Source organism: Temnothorax nylanderi, unplaced genomic scaffold (assembly GCF_030848795.1).
Source record: "Temnothorax nylanderi isolate EJ_2023f unplaced genomic scaffold, tnyl_v1.0 TNYL_tig1197_pilon, whole genome shotgun sequence".
NCBI lineage: Eukaryota > Metazoa > Arthropoda > Insecta > Hymenoptera > Formicidae > Temnothorax > Temnothorax nylanderi.
In genome coordinates, this window is record NW_027250259.1 from 1 (window position 1) to 17,937 (window position 17,937).

At 38.0% G+C, this 17,937-nt stretch overlaps 1 long non-coding RNA gene across 4 annotated transcripts; it reads left to right on the forward strand.

Moving 5' to 3' along the window:
- Window positions 1-476: 476 nt before the first annotated feature.
- On the forward strand, window positions 477-3,179 carry LOC139786928 (uncharacterized). 4 transcript variants are annotated; one of them, XR_011722470.1, is made up of 6 exons: window positions 477-491; window positions 552-1,578; window positions 1,689-1,945; window positions 2,046-2,257; window positions 2,338-2,727; window positions 2,797-3,179. It is a non-coding gene; the product is annotated as an uncharacterized lncRNA (long non-coding RNA). The 4 variants fall into 4 exon arrangements; XR_011722471.1 differs by having other exon boundaries at window positions 879-1,578; XR_011722468.1 differs by lacking the exon at window positions 477-491 and having other exon boundaries at window positions 1,138-1,152; window positions 1,370-1,578.
- Window positions 3,180-17,937: the final 14,758 nt, after the last annotated feature.

Sequence of the window (17,937 nt, forward strand, 5' to 3'; positions counted from 1 at the left end):
AAAAAAAAGTTTGGTACAAAAGGTTTATGGCTTTTTGTGCTCTTTACAATGGCGTAATCAGATTTTTCAAATTTGTCACATTTTTTAATTTAACCTCACCCCCACCTATTATTTTTGCCAAATATAACAATTTTTCCAACGCAAATTTAAGAGCGTCAAATGCCAAATACATCCATGTGTATTTTTATTATGATACCATTATTAGATTTTTGGCAAGACGAGATGATATGTGGTATAGGCGTCGCGCTGTAGGTAGGTGTTGCGTTATTTCTGTTCAAGTTGCGCCGTACGCTTAAAAATTTCCATTTCAACTCCGGGATGACCGAAAGCGCTGATGCGAAGGCCAGCGCAAGGCTATTTCGAGAGTCCTGGACTAGCAACGGAATGTCGACTCCGACATTATAAATACCGCCGAATTGTATCGGGCGGGCAGTCGCAAATTGGAAAGAGACGGTATCAAACCTAACAAAGACCACTCCATTAATTATAAAGTGCGTATTTATTTATATAATTAAAGTTCGAGACAAATATTTAATTTTAATATCTTTCAGAATGAAGTTTAATCCATACAATGTAATAATGCTACTTTCTGCAACTTTCACTGCTTTCAACTATTCACCTCTCTCTCTCTCTCCAAATTATGTTATGTACTTCTCGCTCAGCGACTCAAATCTATCTGCCGTCCGTCCGTGCCTTCCTTCAGAACGCGCGAAGGCTTTCCCCTACTCCATATAACCTTCCGGACTTCCTGCTTATTTATTTTCGTGCTAACGCTATCGAAATAGCGTAAACTCCTCGCTGTCAGCGCCTAGTGCTGACCTTCGCATCAGCGCTTTCGGTTGTCCCGGAGTTATAATTGGGATAGTGTATTATTGTAGCGGTTAATGTGACGCACGTTCAAATTTGCGACTGCCCGCTCGATCTTACAATTCGGCGGTGGTATTTATAATATCGGAGTCTACATTCCGTTGCTAGTCCAGGACTCTCGAAATAGCCTTGCGCTGGCCTTCGCATCAGCGCTTTCGGTCATCCCGGAGTTGAAATGGAAATTTTTAAGCGTACGGCGCAACTTGAACAGAAATAACGCAACACCTACCTACAGCGCGACGCCTATACCACATATCATCTCGTCTTGCCAAAAATCTAATAATGGTATTATAATAAAAATACACATGGATGTATTTGGCATTTGACGCTCTTAAATTTGCGTTGGAAAAATTGTTATATTTGGCAAAAATAATAGGTGGGGGTGGGGTTAAATTAAAAAATGTGACAAATTTGAAAAATCTGATTACGCCATTGTAAAGAGCACAAAAAGCCATAAACCTTTTGTACCAAACTTTTTTTCATACGCCTTATATTTTCGAAGATATTCGCTAAAAACTATAAAATCCGTTATTTTCGAGGGGTTGTTTCAACCCCTAAACGTCGAGATAAGCCGCAAAAAAAAATACGAGTCTAATATTTTTTGATGCTCAACAACATATCCAAAGCGCATCCAAATCGGTCTCGGACACCCCCGACCGTTCCCTTGTTAGCACTGCTGACCTTCAACACATTCCATGGAATACTTCAGAGGTATTTATTGTATTATTTTTCAATCATGGCGTACAAAACAAAGTGTGATTTTTTTATGGATTACTTAATTACTTAATTTTCAAATATTCGCATATAAAATTTTATTACAGAGACATTGTTGGTCGTAGAAAGAAAACGAACTGGTTGCGTTTTTACAACTACAATTGGCAGAAGCTATAAACCTGCAGGATAGGGCATTAATAGCTCATCTTCATGAAACTTTACGTTGCGTGCGTCTATTTAATGACGATAGATGTAGAAAGCTCTTCAAATCACTTCGAGAGGCTTATCAAAAACGATCTCCTTATATCGCATATTTAATGAGATGTCGTCAGGGATTGCTGTCGACATTAGCTCACTTAGATAGGTACTGTTTATATATAAATATCATCTTTGTATGTAATGTATAAGTAAATGTGAGATGTTTAAATGTAAGATGTTAACCGTTTAATAATAATATTTTCCAGATTATGCGTGCGAGTTAAGTGCGATCGGGATGCTATCAATAATCATCTTGTATCCGTTTGTGTGAGGGTATTTTTGGAAAAAAAGGAGGCTTTCCTCCTGCGTTTCTGCGAAGAGTTTAAAAAGCTTACGCTAACTGACGAGAAACAGGATCTCGTGGATAATTTTCTAGGGAAGGTCCACGCAGAAATGGACAACGATCCGATCTGGCAATGTACATGAATATAATTATTTATCTCGCAATTGATCTTAGCGGAGTGCTCAGAGACGTCTGAACTTACTTCTTACTTTCAGCGGCGAGCGCCAACCAGTTAGATGTGGCGAGAGTCGTGGTGGAAAGAACCGTCATGGCACGGGTATACCACAATGCGCTCTATCTAAATGAAGATGGAGATATATATATATAGGGACCAGCTTCTTCACGGTCACATCAAAAAGTTGGCGAAGGTCGTAACTCCAAATCACAAGGACCTACGCATTCCAAAGGTTTATCATTACGAATGCCCCTGGTCATGGGCGCAGGCTGAATTGGCTGTGATATCGGCGTATAAGACTCCTAGGGATAAGTTGCAGTGTGTATTTCGTTGCGCGACTACCATCATGAATCTCCTCTCCATGGCGTCGGAAAGAGGCATACCTGCTGCCGACGATCTGACTCCCGTGCTGGTCTATGTCATAATCAAGGTATGCGATTGAAAAGAGAATATGTGATTTTAACAAGAAGAGTGATTGTTAACGTGTGCTTAATTTCAGACTAATCCGCCGTCGTTGTATCGACTGTTCAATATGTAGACAGCTTTTACGGGAATCGATTGGAGGGAGAGGAACAATATTGGTGGACGCAGTTCTGCGCCGCGATCGAGTTTATTAAGACAATGGATTAACAGTTTCTCAAGAGTATCACGATAAATAAGATTAGATTCGATGCTGGTGATAATGTAGAAATGTATCATAATCATAATTTGACGATTTCATAAAGAAGAAGACCAATATCTTGTGTAAAGCTAGCTGAACAGTTTTATGCTTCCAGTATCTTGATTAAAATTCTTAAATAGCCTCTTAAATAGTCTGTTAGTTCTTTCGCACGTTATTATGTAACATTAGCAAAGACTGAATATACGTAAAGTGTGGCTTTATCTTTATTTGTAACTCTATTGTACAATTTCACAGGACATTGAAAAAAAAAGAAACGTTTAGATATTCTATAATTTATGTGTAAACAATACAGAACTTATAGAGAATTGATAACCATTTACTTAGCAGGATAAACTGTGTGGGCGTACTCTTTCTACATGCGCACCTTCCCCAAGAGCCGAGACTCGAACCAGATCCGTGAAAAATATCGCCACTTTCGTAGAGCTTTTGTACAGTTTTACTGTAGGATTATGTATCAGGAATATCGCGAGAGAAAGAAAGACTTCGGAGATTTTTATCCGAATCAATCGACATAAAGAGAGAGCATAGTAAAGAAGCTAGCTTTCGAAAATTGGTAATTCTTCAGTTTAGCTACAGCAGCACAAAAAACGATGAAGCTTATTCGACGCGTTTTTGCACGAAACGACCGAATCTGGCAGAAAAAAGTGTCGCTCTGCCCCGCGACGCGAAATATTAAACGTTAAAGTTGACAGAAATCAGGTTATGATTCCTGTCATACCGACGAGATGCAGCGACTACGACCATGCCCTGCGGCCACATGCGCATGCTCAGTAGCCGCACGCGTATGTAAAAGTGCGCGAATTTGAAACATATGGATACTTATAATGCATAAATATAAATATATACTTTTCATATACCAACTATTCTCTGCTTTAACAAATTATTTCTGCTACATATATTAAGCGTCGAAGTTAACGAAACAGAAATAATTTGTTAAAGCAGAGAATAGTTGGTATATGAAAAGTACATATTTATATGTACTTATTCATCGTACATATTTTTATATGTTCTATGAATAGTTGGTATATAAATATGTACTTTTTATATACCAACTATTCTCTACTTTAACAAATTATTTCTGTTTTGTTAACTTCGACGCTTAATATCTGTAGCAGAAATAATTTGTTAAAGCAGAGAATAGTTGGTATATGAAAAGTAGGGGAGACCGGGGCTAGACCGCTAACGGGGTAAATCCGCCAAATCAAATATCTCGGAACCTGTATATTGTGCGAACTCGCTATTAACATTGTAAACGCTGCTTATGGTACCCATGTGACCAACGGAGTTTCGGCAGGTTACCTGCCGTGTTATGATTTTTACGAGGGCAAACGTGTTTTCGGAAGGTGAAAGTGAAATTTTCTGCGCGTGGAAATATTGTAATATCTGCAATAATATTTGCTCTCCAAATCTCGAGGTACGTGATTATAAAGAGTAATGCATGCTGAACACGAATCCAGTGTAGTTTTTTCATTATCGTTAATGTCTAATATTTCGTGGGCGATCAAACCTGAAACTTATGTTTGGGGCTTATCCGCTAGTAAGCATCCGGGGCTGGTCCGCTAGTCTCGTCACTGTGGCGCGCCGGGCGCACGATTTCAGCTCACGGCGATTTCAGGTTAGGTTTCCCTCGAGCGGCGTGATTCTGTCTTCCCTTGCACGTGCGTCAGTGTCAGTTTGTGTAGGAGGGAAATGGTACGCACGTATCGTCGCAAAACGGGTGTTTTGGCCGACCGAAAAGATGGCGGACCGTTGTTTTCGAGATCGCTCGCGCTCACGGCACGTCGGCGAGGTACGGCGAGACACGGCACGGCTCTGAGATCCCGCGATTTCCGCGCGAGAGTTGACATGCCGCGCGCGCGGTAGATCGTCGTTGTTGGTCGTTGTGACAGTCGCGCGTGCGACCGCATCGTCCAGCGTTCGCCGCATCGTCTCGGCGTCATTGTCGCCGCCGTTGTAGTGGTGGTGGTGTCGGTGGTGGTCATCGTCGTCGTCGTCGTCGTCGTGGTGGTCATCGTCGTCGTCGTCGTCGTCGTGGTGGTGGTCGTGGCCGTCGTCGTCGTGGTGGTCGTGGCCGTCGTCGTCGTCGTCGTCGGCGCGTCGAGGAATCGGCGCGAGGACGCCGTCGAGTCGGTAAAATGGTCGCGCTCCACCGCGAGCTTTTCTAACCCCCCTGTCGCTATTTATCGCTCACCCGCGAGAAACGCGGCTTGGTTAGGTTGCTCGAGGGTCCGCGCTGATCCTATGGCACCGGAACGCCGTCACGCGTGTTTTCCGTGGTTGCCCGCGTTGACAATGTGACGTGCCGTTGGGGAGTTTACGATTTCGTTAACCTCTGTATTCACGTGCCTAAATTGTTTTATGGAATAGGTAAAACAATAATTTTTTAATAATGTTTCGCATACAAATTTTTAATAAATTTTTATATTTTTCTCTTAAAAAACAATTATTAAAATGTATCCTATCATTTTTCAGGATTAGATGTACGTATATGTATTGAAAATGCAGTGTAACGGATTAACCCCGGGGGGGGGTGGTGGTTCAACCCCGGCATTTTTGAGATTTCAATTTTTGCACCGTTGTCGTTTTTGCTCTATACCGGTTAAACAAAGCGACGTAGATAAAAATTTCCTGTATAAATTTTGTAGCTAAAGGTTCGCTCTTTACAGTGGTATACCACATTTAACTACAATTATTTATTTTGTTGTTAAAAATCGGCACCGAAAAAAAACTAACGGTCTAGCCCCGGTCTCCCCTACATATTTATATTTATGCATTATAAGTATGCATACGTTTCAAATTCGCGCACTTTTGCATGCGCGTGCGGCCACAGAGCTGACAGAGCATGCGCATGTGGCCGCGGGGCATGTTCATGGTCGCTACATCACGTCGGTATGACAGGATTCCTAACCTGAGAGTCGTCAACTTTAACGTTTAATATTTCGCGTCGCGGGGCAGAGCGACACTTTTTTCTGCCAGATTCGGTCGTTTCGTGCAAAAACGCGTCGAATGAGCCTAAATTCATCGTTTTTTGTGCTGCTGTAGCTAAACTGAAGAATTACCATCCTAATAAACGACTGTAAAAAAAATTCAAGATGGAACGCAATGGACAATCCGGTTGCTCTGACATGCTAACTCAAATGGCAAGAAGTACTTCTCAGCGGTAATAACATTTGAGTCACTCTTGGGCTGTGGCAGGGCGTTTGAGATGGAGGTCCTCTGCAAGATGGAAATATATGAGTGACAAACTTAATAGCAACTATCGCTTATAGCTACCAATTTACATAAGATGCTCATTGGTCCAGCGGTCTTATGCTATGCTTATCCAACCTATGCAATTTTGTGTGCGATGGCCTTTATTCTGCATCTTTGCCTTTTGTATATTTATTTATTTTAGTATAAAATAATTTTTAAAACGTTTATATTAATTCTGACTGCAGACGGACCTTCGGGAACACTAGCGCCTTCTTCTTTTAACATGAATAACTAAAAATCTATATTTCGGCTAATTACTGAGTTTATAAATATTTAATTAAAATTATTTGGGTGACTCACAAACCTTTTTAATCACACTTCATAACTCTTCATACAAAATACAAACGATTCCATATAAAAACTTTTATTAATTTATCTATTTCGGCTAAATGCATGGTGTAAATATAAATAATTAATTACAATTAAACGTATGACTCACAAACCTTTTCAATTGCACTTCAAAAGTCTTCATACAAAATACAAACGATTTCATATAGAGATTCTTTAAAAAGACGTTCATTTCCGGCCAAATACATACGAATTGATATCTCTAGGAGTCTCGTGAGTCGAAAGGCTCAAAACAATGTGACACACTACTAGGCGGCCGGTCCTCGCGGGCCGGTCGTCGCACGAGCCCGGTTTGCCGTACGGCGCCTCTGCCCGTCGTCGGGATCTCACCGCTTTTAGGCCCGGTCTACAATGGATGTTGTAAGTCGTGAGTCGTAAGAATTGACCAATCACAGTCTATTATTCTTCTTGCGGTCGAAGAATAATTAACTGTGATTGGCCAATTCTTACGACTTACGACCTACAACATCCATTGTAGACCGGGCCTTACGACGGCACGGCGTCTAACGGTCGAACATGAGTTTCGCGAGTTCGATGTCGAGACTCGGAATCGTCTGTAGACGACTTAAGCCCGTGTCACACTACGTATCGCGGACACGGATCGGATTGAGATTGCGGATCGCGGATCGTAATCTAGCCAATCGTAGACGAGCGGCTCATCTGTGATTGGCTGAATCCGATCCGCGATCCGTAATCCCAATCCGAATCCGCGTCCGCGATACGTAGTGTGACACGGGCTTTAGGGTGGAGTCCCATGGAGCGGATTACGCGGAAGCGGAACGAGCGGATCACCAATCACGGGATCATTCTGATAGAACTCTTTCAAAGATTCCGTCGAAACGGTCCTGTGATTGGTGATCCGCTCGTTCCGCTTCCGCGTAATCCGCTCCATGGGACTCCACCCTTAGGTAATGACTTTGGAAGTGAGGTACCAACTTCACAGTGGCGGTTAGCGGGAATCTGTCGCGAGATTACCCTACACACTCGAAAACAAGCTGAGACATATCTTCAGGCCGGTATCCATAGTCGGTTCTTATATTTAAGACCATCTTAAGTACAATCTTAAGATGTCATTAACCAATCACAGAGCCGTATTAGCATCTTAAGATATTACTTCCCACTCGGCATGTAATATTTCAGAAGCATTTCTGCAAAATTCCATTTGAAATATTACACCTTTTATTAATATTTCAGAAATATTTCACGACCGTTTCTACATAATTTCGGCAATGTTTCAATGTCCGCAATTATTTCAAAGCAATCTTGCTGAAAGATTTCGGCAATATTTCGGTAATATACTGAAATATTTCTCAAATATATCTACGAAATATTGCAGAAACACTTCAGAGATATTTCAAATATATTTTACACTGAGAAAAATGTTTTGTATTAGCAAACAAAATTTTCTTACTGACGCAAAAACTATTTGTTGATATGTGAAAAATGAAATATTTTATTACCGGAACAAAAAAAATATATTAAGTCTAATCCGTATATGTGCGTATAGCCGCCGCGCGTTTGTCCGAAGAAATCCGCTCTCTCAGCCGGTTACCCATCCAAGTAGTATACCGGCGCCTTGTTGCTTGACATCGATGATCGAAAAGGGTAGTGGTGATCCTCTGACTCTGACGCTTCTTTCTTTCTTATACTTGCTTATTTTGGTGAGCATAAAGCTATCGCATAACAATATTAACAATACAGATATACGAATAAATCTTTTTTGCCAGTCAGCGTCGAATATTATTTTATATTAAATATTATTAAATATTTTATATTTTATATTAAAAATGCCATATGACAAAATTTGGAATATCCGAAAATTCTTAATAAAAGAGGAAAAATGCAATAAAATGCAATAATTATATAATAATAAATTTAATTTTTTATATACGTGATATATTAAATATTTTACAACAAACTATGCTGCTTGTTGATAAGGATTAAGAAATTAGATAATTATTTGTAAGTTGTTGCATATCTTATTTAGTTATTTTTATGTGCGTGATGATTGCATCTAACACAAAAAAATATATTTTATAAGATAAGGATAAAGTATTTTTTATATTTAATACAATTATTAAATATAAATATTTCATGCTTAATAAAATTATTTAAAAACATGTAAATAAATAAGACGTATCCAACAATTTATCAAAAATTGCTTCGCAGACCTATGCACTATGTGATACCAGAGGTATCACTTAAGCTGATCTGCAGCAAAGAACATCGTAATTAGGCTGGTTTTTTTTTTTTTTTTAAGATCCTAAGTAGTTTTCCGCAGTGCCCAGGAGATTCCTATTACCTGCATAAAAACATAATTATATTAGTGATGTACATAAAAGTAGCGTATGGAAGACTGGTTAATTTCCGAGTGAGCAGATTGGGGAAAAACTTGCAAAAAAACCCGTACTTGTTATTTGTATTTGGTTGGTAGTAAGAGGATGAGGAGGAAGGGAAGGGGATGGGGAATAAGGATGTGATAATTATTATCACTCCGAATCCAAGAAATGCTTGGGGAGTTTGCATCTAATAGTGAGTGGTATTTCCTTTATGTCGTAATTGCCCGTACTACTAATGAGGGGATTTTCGTGATCATTATTGTATGTTTTAAGTATCATACCCCGGATAACTTTATTTGTATACTCTGTCTGCGTTTGAGAGTGCAATTCTGTGATACGTAATTTGGGAAGGTTTAGAATGATGCGTAGAAACTTGTTTTGCATTATTTGTATGCGTTTCATGTAAGACTCATGAGCTGCAGCCCATACTGGAGCCGCGTAGAGAAGCACCGATCTGGCACAAGTTTTGTATAGAAGTAATTTGTATTCGGTTTTAAGTTTACTTGATTCATTTATGACTGGGTATAATTTCCTGAGTGCACCCTGTGTCTTATTGACTCTATCATCTATAGTTGGTTTCCAGTTTAGTCTATCGTGAATGTAAACACCAAGATATTTGACTTTTGAGGCCCAGGGAACTTTATAGCCTGCCATATTAATAGAAGGAGGTTTAGGAAACCTTTTGCGTGTAATAATAATTGCCTCAGTTTTTTCTTTGTTGATAGCCATCTTCCAACTTTGAAAAAATTGAACGATAGCATTAACATGCCTTTGCAGTCTACTAGTGAGTAAAGCCGGACTCCATGAGGAGGTGTATACGGCAGTATCATCTGCGTAGACCGCAAGCTCCGTCTTAGGGTCCTTGGGAATGTCATTTATAAAGATGTTAAATAAAATGGGTCCCAATATAGACCCCCGAGGAACGCCGGATATAGCGTCATAAATGGATGAAGTTTCCCCTTCGAAATTTACTATAAATTTACGATCTTTTAAATATGAGCGAATAATTTTAATTAAATATTCCGGCATGCTAAGAGTGTTCATCTTGAATAACAACGCCTTGTGCCAGACTGAGTCGAAGGCTTTTTGAATATCTAAAAGAGTCATGGCAGAGCTTCTCTTTTTATTTATCTCCATAGCAAAAAATTCAGTAACTCTAAGTAGCTGCTGCACGGTCGAGTGGCGAGCCTTAAAGCCAAACTGCTCATTTATAATAATATCACTATCAGACAAGAAGGCATGAATCCGTGTTAATAAGACCCTCTCATACACTTTGCTTAATGTGCTTAACAGACTAATGGGTCTATAATTAGCTGGTGAGGTTTGCGGCTTGCCCGGTTTCGGAAATGCTAAAATTTTAGCTGTCTTCCAACACGAAGGAAAGTAATACATACGAAATGAGTTCAGAATTATATAATAAATCTGAATTATGACCTTACGCGGAGAATGTTTTAGCATTGTAGTAGTGATTTTGTCAGAGCCAGGAGCTTTATTGTTAGGAAAAGATCTGATAATGTCAAAAATCAATCGAGGAGTTATAAATTCAAGTTCACAATGAGGTATCTTTTCATCTAATGTTTCAACATACTGATTTATCACGTTTTCAAATGGAGATACTAGACTGTCTGCTTCTTGATACACTTTTTGGAAATTTTTTGCCAAAAGTTCAGCTTTTTCCTTTGGATTATATGCAAACAACTATTTCCAAGCTCGAAAGGTGGAGCAGGAGTTTTATTTCTCTGCAGCGACCTCCACAGTCCCCAGATGCTGTTATCGCTAACTTTGGCTCTTTTTAGTCGTTCAGCCCATTTTTTGTTTTTTGCTTCATTTAATTTACTTCGTATAATATTGTTAAGAGTGTTACGGTAAATCCTATATTTATCATAACCAAAGTGTTGGAATTTTCTACGATAGTAGTTACGTAGCTTAATAAGTTTGTTAATATCTGAAGCAGCTGTAGGGTCTGACGTTATATGATTGAAATTATGAGATTGCATCTCGGTGGACTCCCTTAAGGCCCCGCAGAGAAATTGTTGCAGTTCATGTATGCAGGAATCTATCGATTCCTGATTTTGCAGACTATGTCTAATTCTCCACTTGCCTGCGGCATTTGCAAAACCTTCCCAGTTGACCTTATGATATTGTTTTAACCCTTAAATGCCACACTTCTCAAGAATCTCGTAAATGACACATGGGGTCTAAAAGACCCCAGCATGAAAAATGTCTCCTTACTTATTGATTTTTTGATATTTAGTTATGAAAATTATTTTCAATGTTGTTCAAGGCTTAGAAAAGAGAATAAAATGCTTATATTGTTAAAATTTCAATTTCAACATAGTATAAAAAATTAAAATCGCTAACAGTTAAAATATTGGCTCCAAAATCAAAAAAATAAAAAATAATAAATAAATAAATATGAGCTCCATTTTTGGCGGGAACATTTGAAAATATATCATTCTAAAGGGTCTGGGGTCCGCTGGACCCCGGGTGGCATTTAAGGGTTAAGCTCCTCTTAATTTTTGTTAATTCTAGGTTTAATAGAATGGGAAGGTGATTGGAGGAAAGCTCGTTTGCTGTTTCACACGTAAAGTCACAATTCAGATTTTTAGCTAGAAACAGATCAATATTGGAAGGTCGTCTACGGGGCGCCTTGTGTGAGTAAGTAGAACTGTGCAGGATATTAATATTATTCTTATTTGTATAGTTTAGAAGATTGATGCCCCTGGTGTCATTACTAAAATTGTTCCAACAACGATGCTTGGCGTTAAAGTCACCCCCGATTAGAATTTTACCGTGAGAACTGTTTTTAAAAATTACGTCTAGTTTATCAAATTCGAATTTTATGCTGGGAGAGATATAAGAGACTCCTAAAGTTAAATCAATGCCAGACAGCAATTTAATCATCAAAATTTCGCAACCATCTACGTCTAGTAAAGGAAGGGTGTGGTAGCGTATGGATTTATTTATGATAATTGCGACTCCTCCCGCTTTTACACGAGCAGCATCCATGCGAATTATATCAAAGCCGGTGAAATTTAGTTTAGTATCAGGATGCAGCCAAGTTTCCGTAACAAGGGCAATATCAATATTGTTCGAGCAAATAAAGTGATTAAATTCCAATTCTTTATTATTAATGCTAGTGGCGTTCCACAAGCAAATCTTTAGAGGAGAGGAGGAAGGGGTGAATTTTATATCATTTCAGCCGCCTCAACGAACATCTGTAGCTTACTGAGACCATCTGTACACGTTACTAATTTTTTGTTAAGTTCTCGAATAATATTACACATTGATTTGATATTCACAATTTGACTTAGTTTTCGAATTTCATGTATTAAGGTGTTAAAGTCAGCTATGTCTCCTGAGTGTGCAAAGTCATTTGGCATGTTTTGTTCGTTAGTATTTATCAAGGCCTCAGCGTATGTTTTGGGAGGCGAGTAAACACGCTTGTTTGCCGAGGCAGCCGAACCGACTAACAAAGGAATGTCATGTCCAGTAATGTTTGGATATGTTTTGTATTTCATTTTCAAAATTTCACCTGAATTATCATGCAAGTTTTTATTAATTTCATGCATAGCCGAGCGGGTCGGACGGGAAGATGTCCGTTTTTCTAAAAATTTTACATATGATTGGCATTTTGTATAGCTCGCAGGGTGTTCCCCTGAGCAATTACAGCATTTTGCTGGTGAGTTTTTATCTTTCTTACAATCTGACGTGATATGATTTTCTGCGCATTTAACGCATCTAGGTTTTTTGTAGCAGTTGGAGGAAGTATGGCCAAATGCTTGGCATCGGTAGCATTGTACTATAATTTTGCGATTGATAAACTTGTCCCAATAGATTCTCGAGTGGAACAGATAGCGGATTTTTCTAAGATGTGTAAGTGAAAATTTAGCACACAGATTGATCTTATACGTCGCGTAGATGCTATTTTCGTCATTCAGCTGAGTACAAGAATTGACTTCTATCCCAAGTTTCTTTAGTTCGTTTGAGACTGTTAGATTTGGTATGTTTGGGAGTCCTTTTAGCGTGACTGTGAGGGTCTTGTCCTCTGGGAGCGAATAAGTATGAAACGCGTACTGTCTATCAATCGCAAAATTTTTGAATCCTAAATAATCACAGAGTTTGAAAAATTGAATCTTAATCTGATTACCTAAGAATTTTAGGTGAAAGTTTTCGCCTACACTTTGTTTTAGCTGATTCGCGAATTTAGCGTAGTTACTTATTTTAGAGGCTAAATAAATTGGTGGTGGTTTTCTATTTGGCTTATTCTCGTCTGAGTTAGTTACCGATGCCGCGTCACTATCGGTTAGTCTTCTACTCACATGTTCATTATTTACTTGTGCTGCCTGTTCCTCCTCATCTTTTTCAAAGTCTAATGTCTCGGCTAGGCATTGAAATCGATTGAAAGTATTGAACTTACCTTGTAGTTGAGTGTTTGTTTCTACTCGGGGTAGCTTATCCTGGCCAGAATGACCAGAAATGTCGTCTTCGGCCTGACGCTTAAGCGGCAGCCTTGTCGGGTTATTACCCTCCAATTTGGAGGGACGTCCTGAATCCTACTTCTCTGGAGACACCGCGCCTGGCACGCCGTCCAGGCCTTCGCTCTCCCAACCGCTCCGGAATTCGCTTACACTGATACAGCTCGCACAATACTCAGAGGCTCTGAGTCACAGGGAGTCCTGACAATGCGAAACTATCGTGACCGTGACCGTCGTGACCGTGAGTCGTGACCGTCTCGTATTATTCCTTCGTCTATCTCGTAATTAGGCTTCTCACAAGCTCGCCTCTTATACTAGCGCGTGATGATTTTTTATTACGAGAAAGTGACGCGTGGTATAGCCGCGTCGCGGCAGCGCGCGGTACTAGCGCTCGCGGTCGCGGAGCGTTCTCGCGAAATCAGGGCGTCTTCGCGCTTATTGCGAGTTATCAAACATTGCAGTAAACAGTTTGTTGTGTGTGCACAGTGGTCTGGCTGTCACATTTAATATTAAATTATTAAGTTATAAAAATTATTATATTTTATATTTTATTAGGTCATGTATATTTGTGCAAGTAGATAATTTTCAATATGTAAGTAAAATTCCCTATGGTTATTTAAAGTATTAAAAGACGTCAATTTTCAATATAATTGTTGTAAAATATAGAAAATAGTGAACATTTCTTACAATTTATTATAACTTAATACAACTTGTATCTTTTCATAAAAATAGAAAAAATACCCACACAGCAAAATATATCTAAGATATAGCCAGATATCTTTATGCCTACAATTTTAAGTCAAATCTAAGATATCTTATTTTCAGATATTCACGGAATATCTACAGGACATCATTACTCGATATCACATTATATCTTTGAAAAAGACATCTCTGTAACATTGCATTCGAATATATGGCCGATTCATAGTTAGCTCTTACTTTTTTATAAAGATCAACTTAAATTTATTCGTAGCCAATAAAACAATCCGAGAGGACTTGGACGCCGTACCGATTCGTCCCGGCGAAAGCCACACGCCGCGAGGAAACTTAGAAAATTTTCACTCGGGCGGCGCCGGAAGTAACGACCGCGGCGTGAAATCAACATGCCGCGAGGGGACTTAGAAATTTTTGCTCGGGCGAGCACTAGTAACATGTGCTGCCACGACGCGGCTAGGTACATGCGCCAGTACCTTCTCGTAAGCAAAAATTCTTACGCACTAGGATAAAAGGTGAGCCTGTGAGATATTTGGCTCTATTATTTTTCGTGATACCTCCGAGATATCATGCAGTGCAGAGATGGCAAAATGCAAAATATTAGAATAGTATTGAAGCATAATTTTGAATTTATTGCGAATTCTTATGAAAAGAACTTCTTTTATATTTGAAGAAAGACTAAGAATTGATGACATAAAAATGAATTTCTTATGAACTCTTAAGAATCGTTTTAGAACAGAGAATAAATACGGAAAAATAATTAATTTCATAAATCGAGAATTTAAAAAGAATTCTTCTTTTCTTCTTGCTATTTGGGTTGTATGTAACATATCTGCTTTTAAATGAGGCATAGATATCCGACATATATGCAGAATCAGATATCATATCTGGAGATGAAATTATCATGGCTTTTTATGATCTTGGAGATGTCTTTGAGATATTCTCATGATATCTTGCGCAATCAGATATTCCGTAATTCAGATATCTCCTAGATATCTAGGAGATATATTTTGCTGTGTGGGTAGTATTGAATCTTTTATGGATTCATCATGCTAAAAAAAAATATTAGCCACGTATTACAGGGAATATATTGACATAAAAAATTCAAATGCCTTTTACGTCATGAAAACTTGTTAATGCTGTGTAAAAAGATGAAGAAATTGGAAATAGTTATAATATTACTAAAATAGTTATAAATTGCTTTAAAAAAGTTCATGAAAAGTTGTAGAAATTTCTAAAAATAAACATTTTTTACAACTTCTACAATTTACTACATTCTCATAAAAATGTTCATAAAAATTTGTTGAAATTTGTAAAAATCTTTAAATACTTTTTACAACTCACTACAATTTACGGCAATTTACCATGAATTTCTACAATTTTCACAAATTTGTAGAAATTTGTGATTTGTTGTTTAAAATTTCAATTTTTTGTAGAAATACGTAAATTGTTCTAAAATTATTTCCACCAGGGTGTAGCCTGTTTTAATCTCTTTTTATCGATCGTGTTCTGATATATCTTTGAAATTTCCGCGTTATAAAATAACCTAAAACAGGTTCCCGTTCCAAACTCTCTGATTCAGATCGAGCATCATCCGGTCGAAGATCTCCCGAATTCTTATTAGGATTCCACCCGGTGGTCACCCACAAGCTCCCAGCCAGTGACCTCTACAGTAATGAAACTTACGATACATGAAAAAAATCTGCTTAATTTGCTCCTTCACAATATGCATTTTTCATAATATGCTCCATTTTACTTTTTTTATAAATAAATGATAAAGTTAATAACAATGTAAACGTTAATATAAGCGAAAATCATTAGAATTTGTAGATTTGCAAGGTACAGAAAAATTGCTCCTTTTTTGTTTGAATTTGCTCCACCTTTACAAACTAATTATCTACAGTATTTATTAAGAAAAACGTAAATAATTGCTTCATGCAGTTTGGAAGTTATCAAGAAATTGTGCGCATGCGCAGTATTTAGCGCCTGCGCAACAGAAATCGAGCGCGCCATTTTTTAAATTATTCATTTTTCTTTAATTTGCTTTATACAGTTTGCGAGATATCAAAATTATCAATCTATTAGAATTTGTACATTCTCAAAGCACAGACAAATTGCTCCATTCTTGTTTCAATTTGCTCCACCTTTAAAAACTAATTATCTACAGTATTTATTAAGGAAAACATAAATAATTCCATTATGAATATTGCGGGATATCAAGAAATTGTGCGCATGCGCAAAAGTATTTAGCGACTGCGCAACAGAAATTGAGAGCGCCATTTTTAAAATTTTCATTTTTTTTTAATTTGCTTTATGCATTTTGCGGGATATCAATCATTAGAATTTGTACATTCTCAAGGCACAGACAATTTGCTCCATTCTTGTTTCAATTTGCTCCACCTTTAAAAACTAATTATCTACAGTATTTATTAAGAAATAAATAAAAATTATTGCTTTATGCATTTTGCGGGATATCAAGAAATTGTGCCCATGCGCAAAAGTATTGGCTGCGTTCAGCAGAAGTCAGCGCTTAGTAAGCGCTTTGGGCTGATTGGATTAAATTTGTAGATCCAGAAGATTAGTCCTATCTCAATTAAGATGTAAAAAAGTTTGTTTGCGTCGCATGCCCCACCATGCTCCTACTCACTCCAACGCACTCCAAAAACTCATCTGCTCCAATCGCAATCTTTTACTCGTGATCCAAGTGCTCTTTGGTGTACATATATTGGAATATGCGACGCGAACAAACCTAAAGTCCGTATCTACAATAGCTGTAGTAATGCTGGGTCTACAATGCGAGTCGCAAAGTCTCATGAGTCACAAGAATTGACCAATCACAGTCGATTATTCTCCTGAAATTCGACTGTGATTGGTCAATTCTTGCGACTCACGACTTTGCGACTCGCATTGTAGACCCAGTATAAGCCTCAACATGGGCGCCGACAGAATTATTTATAGAGGGGTGCACCCCGTGCACCCAAAAGAGGATGCACTGAAAGAACAATTTTTCCCCAGTTTATAATCATATTTTTGTTAACATCGACTGTGCTATTTATTGAATATTCTAATGAAGAATCATTAATAATTGAAAAATTCCAATTTTTATATTGCAGATCTGTTAAAGAATCTCAGTTTTACAATTTTAAATAGTTACAAGGTTACTATTAATAGTTTACAAGTATTTATATATAATATAATTATTAATAGTTAACAAGTATTTATTGAATGAATGTCGATGACTTCTTCTAATAAATAATTTGTTAACGCATGCACTATTTATAATCCAAATGAATACGATTTTTAAGATCACAGATATTTCATAAGCATATCAAATTTAGCTTTCCTATGAAAGACGTTAAATTAAAAGAAAATTTAACTTAACGTCTTTCGCGCGCCAACCGACATCAGTTACAAAAGTAAGGCTGCGTTCGGAAACCACACTTGATGTGACTCCGTGTGTCTTTTGTCACAAAAGACACACGGAGTCACACCAAGTGTGGTTTCCGAACGCAGCTTAGACGGTGGGGATTCCCACCTACGGTTGGCGGCGCCAATTTACAAGAATACCAAACGCAGCTGTTATTTTGTTTTATTCATTTGTTATTTCGAGTCAGATCGCGTTGTACAGCCGATGCTGAGTGCTTAGTAACTTACGACTGTGTTCGATTTCTAAACATAGCAAAATCATTAGTATACTAGATATTGAACAAATTAATTTACGTACTTTGAGTTGATAAGTTGGTTAAAAAATTGGTACATTAACGAAATACAGTAGACTCTGTATTAAGTAAGTTTACATTCTTTCTAATCGAGTGTAATCGAGTAAG